General features: G+C 40.7%; 1 long non-coding RNA gene across 1 annotated transcript; it reads left to right on the forward strand.

Annotated features, from left to right (window-relative positions):
* The first annotated feature begins 5,696 nt into the window (after positions 1 to 5,696).
* On the forward strand, positions 5,697 to 6,793 carry LOC121844142. Its single transcript, XR_006081881.1, has 3 exons — positions 5,697 to 5,910; positions 6,267 to 6,314; positions 6,454 to 6,793. It is a non-coding gene; the product is annotated as an uncharacterized LOC121844142 (long non-coding RNA).

Genomic DNA, 6,793 nt, shown 5'->3' on the forward strand with positions numbered 1-6,793 from the left:
ATTTTTTTACTCTTAGTACAAATGCCAAAACTGATGACACTTGGAATGCCCCATTTTATGTTCAGAACCTTGATTGAGCATTCATTGGAGTTGAACACATCTTTCACCCGAGTTAAGAGATTAGGAGATGCTAGAACGAGGAGCAGAACCAGAATGAGGAGTTCCTCCCTCTTGATAAGGGCCAAATGTCCCCTCCCTTTCCGAAATGTGAAAGATGGTAACACCTGCTAAATCATGGCTTGTTCAAATAACCAGTGATGAAAACCTAAACACCAGAACCACTGCTGCTAGTTATCCCACTTGGAGCATGTTGAGAAAATGTCAGTCTCATAGTTTCAGTATCCTTATACAGTACATACATAGAAGAAACCATCAGATATAGGGGTATTGTGGCATGTAGTAGAAACCTACAGTAAAAAGGTATGGGTGTAGCCTGGTGCAATTTCTGCCCCATGTAACATTGTTTAAGATCCAATTGTCTATGTCTAATTACTGTAACTAAAAATCAACAACATTCAGATAATGAGTGGAATAAACTAATTTAACACCCAAGTATTTTAGCAGTGATTTGTACACCACACCATCATTTCAAAATGGTAGCACAGTGACCCACTTTGCCCTACTGTATAGAAGTACACTGGCTGAAGAAGAGTGGTGTAGTATTTACAGTCAAATTCATGAATTATTTGGTTTTAGCTTCCAACCTAAATTAAATTGATGTCAATTTATACAGTTGTTTTCAAACTGTACGTAAACTCGACACTATACAATTTTGGTTTTGTGGTTCAGTTTTTAGCAGTTTTCATTATTATGCACAAATCGTTTTTGATTCCCTCCAGATATCATTCATGGTTTGGCCGGATATTGACTCATATCCTGTGATAGGCTTATGTGGACATCTTATTTTCTCAATATGATGACAAATACTGACAGGCGGCCTACATTGTATATTTCTCAGCACATCCAACTCATAGGGTAGGGCTGCCGCCTTATCGGCTCTAACCAACCATGCTATTTTCTTTTCCTTTTTTGCGTTGTTCGTAACTTGTTTTGTACATAATGTTGCTGCTACCTTCTTATGACCGAAAAGAGCTTCTGGGCATCAGTATTGGGATTACTCACCTCAAAGAAGAACTTCGTTCAATTCAATGAGTCGGACGCGAGGGATATACTACAGACACCACCAGCCCAGATCCCTGTGATTTGCTGGAAAAGGAAACGACGTTTTGCAGAAAGAGATCAGATGTCTTGTGAGGATCAGGCGACGAGTGGCTAATCTGCCCTTGTCTTCCGTTCTGCTAGCTAACATTCAATCACTGGAAAATAAATGGAACGAACTGAAAGCACGTATATCCTACCAGCGGGACATTAAAAACTGTAATATCTTATGTTTCCGAGTCGTGGCTGAACGACAACATTAAGGACATACGATTAGTTAGGTCGATTTTCATAAGAATCTGTAATCTGCATTTTTGACGCCGATTATGGCCAATTACATTGCATTCCATGAGGAAACTGCGTGGCAGCCTGACCACCTGTTACGAGTACAGCAAGGAACCAAGGTAAGTTGCTAGCTAGCATTAAACTTACCTTATAAAAACAATCAATCTTTCACAATCACTAGTTAACTACACATAGTTCACGATATTACTAGTTTATCTAACTTGTCCTGTGTTTCATATAATCAATGCGGTGCCTGTTAATTTATCATCAAATCACAGCCTACTTCACCAAACGGCAGATCATTTAACAAAAGCGCATTCGCAAAAAAAGGAACAATCGTTGCACGAATGTACCTAAACATATTTTGCCTTAAAATCAATACACCGAAGTATATTTTTTAAACCTGCATATTTAGTTAAATTCATGTTAGCAGGCAATATTAACTAGGGAAATTGTGTCACTTGCATTCATTGCATACAGTCAGGGTATATGCAACAGTTTGGGCTGTTTGGCTCATTGGAAGTAATTTGCCAGAATTGTACATAATTATGACATAACATTGAAGGTTGTGCGATGTAACAGTAATATTTAGTCTTAGGTTGCCGCCTCGTTCTATAAAATACAGAACGGCTCCGTATTTCACTGAAAGAATTAACGTTTTGTTTTCAAAATGAGAGTTTCCGGATTTGACCATATTAATGACCAAAGGCTCGTATTTCTGTGTTTATTATATTATAATTAAGTCTATGATTTGATAGAGCAGTCTGATTGAGCAGTGGTAGGCAGCAGCAGGCTCGTAAGAGTCATTCAAACTTTACTGCGTTTGCCAGCAGCTCTTAGCAATGCTTGCTTCACAACGCTGTTTATGACTTCAAGCCTATCAACTCCTGAGATTAGTATTGCCAGCCTAAAGTGCCTATTAGAACATTCAACAGTTAAAGGTATATGAAATAAAAATGGTATAGAGAGAAATAGTCGACGCTTCATTTTGGGGCGGCAGGGTAGCCTAGTGGTTAGAGTGTTGGACTAGTAACCGGAAGGTTGCAAGTTCAAACCCTGAGCTGACAAGGTACAAATCTGTTGTTCTTCCCCTGAACAGGCAGTTAACCCACTGTTCCTAGGCCGTCATTGAAAATAAGAATTTTTTAACTGACTTGCCTGGTTAAATAAAGGTAAAAAAATATATACATATATTTTTTAAAGTCCTATAATAACTACGACTTAAAAACTTCTTAACTGGGAAAATTGAAGAACTGGGAATATTGAACCACCAGCTTTCGTATGTTCTCATGTTCTGCGCAAGGAACTCAAAAGTTAGCTTTTTACATGGTACATATTGCACTTTTACTTTCTTCTTCAACACGGTTTTTGCATCTTTAAACCAAATTGAACATGTTTCATTTATTTGAGACTAGATTTTATTTATGTATTATATCAAGTTAAAATAAAAGAGTTCATTGTTCATTCAGTATTGTTGTAATTGTCATTATTACAAATATATATATATTTAAAAAAATACAATTAAAATAAAAAATTTAATTTATATATAAATGGACTATTAATCATCGGTATCGGCTTTTTTAAGACCTCCAATAACCGGTACCGGCGTTGAAAAATCATAATTGGTCGACCTCTAATAGGTGGTGCACGATATCTAAGGAAGTCGAAGGGTTTTTCTCACCTGAGGTAGAGTATCTCATGATAAGCTGAAGACCACACTATCTACCTAGAGTTTATCTGTATTTTTTGTAGCCATCTACATACTACCAGTTAGAGGCTGGCACTAAAACCACACTCAATGAGCTGTATTCCCCCTCATAAGCAAACAGGAAAACATTCATCCAGAGGCAGCGCTCCTATTAGCCGGGACTTTAATGCAGGGAAACTTAAATCCGTTTTACCAAATATCTATCAGCATGTTAAATGTGCAACCAGAGGAAAAGAACTCTGGACCACCTATACTACACACAGAGACGCCAAAGCTCTCCCCGCCCTCCATTTGGCAAATCTGACCATAATTCTATTCTCCCGATTCCTGCTTACAAGCAAAAATTCAAGCAGGAAGCACCAGTGACTCGTTCTATAAAAAAGTGGTCAGATGAAGCAGATGCTAAACTACAGGACTGTTTTGCTAGCACAGACTGAGTATGTTCCGGGGTTCTTCCGATGGCATTGGAGTACACCACATCAGTCACTAGCCTCATCAATAAAGTGCATTGATGACGTCGTCCCCACAGTGACTGTACGTACATACACCAACCCGAAGCCATGGGATTACAGGCAACATTTGTACTGAGCTAAAGGGTAGAGCTGCCACATTCAAGGAGGGAGACTACACTGAAGCTTATAAGAAAATACGCTATGCCCTCCGACGAACCATCAAACAGGCAAAGCGCCAATACAGGACTAAGATCGAATCGTACCTACACCGGCTCTGACAGGGCTTGCAAACTATAACAGACTACAAAGGGAAGCACAGCCCAGAGCTGCCCAGTGACACGAGCCTACCAGACGAGCCATGTCGCTCGAGGCAAGAAAACACTGAAACATGCATGAGAGCATCAGCTGTTCCAGACGACTGTGTGATCACGCTCTCCACCGCAATGTGAGAAAGACCTTAAACAGGTCAACATTCACAAGGCTGATGGGCCAGACGGATTATCAGGACGTGTAGTTCGAGCATGCGCTGACCAACTGGCAAGTGTCTTCACTGACATTTTCAACTCTCCCTCTCCGAGTCTGTAATACGAACATGTTTCAAGCAGACCACCATAATCCCTGTATACAAAGGTAACTTGCCTAAATGGCTACTGACTACCGCTACCGTCTGTAGCCATGAAATGCTTTGAAAGTATGGTCATGGCTCACATCTACACCATTATCCTAGAAACCCTAGACCCACTCCAATTTGCATACCACACCAACAGATCCAAAGATGATGCAATCTCTATTGCACTCCACAATGCCCTTCCCCATCTGGACAAAAGGAACACCTATGTGAGACTGCTATTCATTGACAACAGCTCAGCGTTCAACACCATAGTGCCCTTAAAGCTCATCAATAAGCTAAGGACCCTGGGACTAAACACCTTCCTCTGCAACTAGATCCTGACTTCCTTATGGGGCCACCCCAGGTAGCAAGGGTAGATAACAACACATCCGCCACACTTATCCTCAACAGTTTAGCCCCTCAGGGGTGCATGCTCAGTCCCCTCATGACTGCACGGTAAGGCACGACTCCAACACCATCATTAAGTTTGCTGATGACAACATTGGTCACCGACAACGATGATCCAACCTATAGGGAGGTCAGAGACCTGACTGTGTGGTGCAAGGACAACAACCTCTCCCTCAACGTGATCAAGACAAAGGAGATGATTGTGAACTACAGGAAAAAGAGGACAGAGCACGCCCCAATTCTCATCGACGGAGCTGCAGTGGAGCAGGTTGAGAGCTTCAAGTTCCTTGGTGTCCACGTCAACAAACTAACATGGACCAAGAACACCAAGACAGTCATGAAAAGGGCACAACAAAACCTATTCCCTCTCAGAAGACTAAAAGATTTGGCATGGGTCCTCAGATCCTCAAAAGGTTCTACAGCTGCACAATCGAGAGCATCCTGGCTGGTTGCGTCACTGCTTGGTATGGCAACTGCCTCGGCCTCCAACCACAAGGCACTACATAGGGTAGTGCGAACAGCCCAGTACATCACTGGGGCCAAGCTCCTTGCCATCCAGGACCTCTATAGCAGGCGGCGTCAGAGGAAGGCCCTAACAATTGTCAAAGACTGCAGTCACCCTAATCATAGACCATTCTCTCTGCTACCCCCCCCGGGCAAGCTGTACCGGAGCACCAAGTCTAGGTCCAAGAGGCTTCTAAACAGACTCCTGAACAGCTAATCAAATGGCTACCCAGACTATTTGCATTGCCCCACCACGCTGCTGCAACTCTGTTAGTGTCTATACATAGAGTTATTAAAGTGGCTATCTACACGTACATCATTACCTCAACACCTCCACACATTGACTCTGTACCAGTAACACTATTGTTATTTACTGCTGCTCTTTAATTATTTGGTTATTTTTATCTTACTTTTTTAGGATTTTCTTAAAACTGCATTGTTGGTTAAGGGCTTGTAAGTTAGGTGACCAGATGTCCCCGTTTTGGTGGCCTGTCCTCGAAATGTCCCCGTTTTTAACAGTGCGTTAAAAACAGACTGCAAAGTGAAATAATATTTTACGTGGCAAGAAAGACCGGGCAGCAGAGCCTACCGGTTGATGTCTCAAACGCGTTGTGCTTGTTTTGTCCAGCAGAGGGGGCTGCTCGATATAGTAGAAGAAAAAGAGTGAATGAAGCTGCTAACTATTTGCTGGGAGCTAGTTTTAGAGAGACCTGCTGTGGAAAACTCAGCCAGAAGCTAGCAAGTGTCAAGTGAATCCACAACATTACCACAAACAAACAAGCCAGGTAAGTTACAATCGTTTGAGATACTAGCTAGTGATGTTATAATGTCACACTTTATTATATAGTTTGATGATCTGCTCTAAGATTTAAAATAGGTTATGCTAGCTTAGCTATGTCGTTTAAGTTATCTAGCTAGGTTAGCTAGCTACTGTAAATGGTAGCTAGGTTAAAAACGTTCACACGTAAACATGCAGTGGACGGGCTATTTTGAAAATATGATTATATTAAATGAATGCACAATTAATTATGAGAATATTTATTTTTAGATTACAATTTTAATGGTTTGGCATTATAATAAGTAGTGTGAAAATATATTTTGAAATTTTCATGGATAACATTAGCATAATGTTTTCTGTTAGAGAGTGGAGAGGAGGAAGACTGGATAAGAAGAGTGAAAGAGAGAAAAGGTAAAGATATGATTACAGAGCCTGCCAATTTTTTTTATTCCAAACAATGTTTTTGAAATAAAATACAAAAATGAGGCAAGCAAATGGGAATCTGTTAACCAAAGTATTTTATCTAATAGTGTACTATTTATTATTAAAGATTGGAGAGGAAGGAGAAGGAAAAATGAAGAGAGTAAAAAGAGTGAAGTGATGAGATTGCAGAAGATTGAGGTGGAAATTTGAAGAGAAGGAAAGAAAGAAAGAGCAGTAAGATGAGTGAAGAAAAGAGGAGGAGAAAGATTGGAGAGGAAGGAAAAGAGTAATAAGAGCAGACAGAGGAGGTACAATGGCTCTTCCCAAGAAACGGAATGAATGATATATGGACAACAGCAAGAAATAGGTTCACTGTTCCTACCATCAAGGCCGTGCTTATTGTGAAGACAAACTTCAACCTCCCCTGCCAGGAGTTCATGGAGAAGCAGGCCAAAGAAGAGAAATCC

The sequence above is a fragment of the Oncorhynchus tshawytscha genome, unplaced genomic scaffold (assembly GCF_018296145.1).
Source record: "Oncorhynchus tshawytscha isolate Ot180627B unplaced genomic scaffold, Otsh_v2.0 Un_contig_4912_pilon_pilon, whole genome shotgun sequence".
Lineage (NCBI taxonomy): Eukaryota > Metazoa > Chordata > Actinopteri > Salmoniformes > Salmonidae > Oncorhynchus > Oncorhynchus tshawytscha.